Source organism: Orycteropus afer, unplaced genomic scaffold, assembly GCF_000298275.1.
Source record: "Orycteropus afer afer isolate SDZICR_OR568_19922 unplaced genomic scaffold, OryAfe1.0 scaffold00375, whole genome shotgun sequence".
Lineage (NCBI taxonomy): Eukaryota > Metazoa > Chordata > Mammalia > Tubulidentata > Orycteropodidae > Orycteropus > Orycteropus afer.
The window spans coordinates 1-1,317 of record NW_006921962.1 but is presented as its reverse complement, the minus strand read 5'-3'; positions in this window follow the sequence as shown (position 1 = coordinate 1,317).

The window sequence follows — 1,317 nt, the reverse complement described above, 5'->3', positions numbered from 1 at the left end:
CTCAGCCTTCATGAACCCAAGACCAGAAGAACTAGATAGTGCTAAGCTACAAATGCCAATAGCTCAGAAAGAGATCAAAACTGGAAATCCTGGATAGAGTGGGAGGAAAAATGTGGAACGAAATTAAAAAACACAAAAATGACCAGAAATACTGGTCAGATAGACTGGTGGAACCCCCAAGACTATGGCCCTGGGTTACACTTCTTAGCCCAACAGTAGAAAGACATATGTTCAGAACACCTACCCCAGAGTGATGTACACACCTACTCTAGGGAGATGTACCTCTTAGATCAGTTAGCCAAGAGACACCAGAGGGACAATACTCACACAGAGGGAAAGCTGGACAGACAGGAATGCATAGATAAGAAGGGCACAAGGAAGGGATAGTCACAGGAAGGAGAGAAGAGGAGAGTTTTTTATGGTTGGGGATTATAATCAAAGCCATGAAATCAAATGTCCATGAAGTGTTGAATGTAAAACAAATCTTCTTTGTAAATTTGCACCCTAAGCACAATAAAAAAGAAAGAAAAAAATTAATAAAGAAAAGATAAAAGCAATGAATACCCTCTATATAAAACCTCACAAGTTGTTCTGTGAAAATATGTATTAAAAAAAAAACAAAAAAACTAACTGCTGTTGAATTGAATCTGACTCATAGCAACTCCTCCTTGGATTTCTGAGATGCTGTCTCTACACAAGTAGATTTCCCAGTCTTCCTTCTGAGGAGTGAAAATGCCTTAGGTCCTAGGCCATCAGCGTCCCCAGGAAATATGTGTATATAAATTGAAATAGTTTGGGATCAATAAATATGAACATTAATCATTTTTTGAAAAGGGTAGAATATGTAGGGACATCATAATTTTTAAACCAAAATCTTCATTTATACACATTTAGGAATATTCTGATTTATTTTTTCCTATTTTAAAATAATGTTTCAATATGTATATAAGAAATATATAATTGTATATAAGAAATCCATGACTCTGTCTGTCAGTTTGTTGTAATGTGGGGGCTTATGTGTTGCTGTGAGGCTGGAGGCTATGGCACCAGTATTTCAAATACCATCAGGGTAACCCATGATGGACAGGTTTCAGTGGAGCTTCCAGACTAAGACAGACTTGGAAGAAGGAAGGAGCCATCCACCTCTCAAAGAATTAGCCAGTGAGAACTTTGGGCATAGCAGTGAAACACTATCTGATAGATTACTGGAAACTGTCTGAAAAGCCCTGAAACATCACCCGATATAGAGACGGAAAATGAGTCCCTTGGGTCAGAAGGCACTCAAAACATGACCAGGGAAGAGCTACCTCCTCAGAG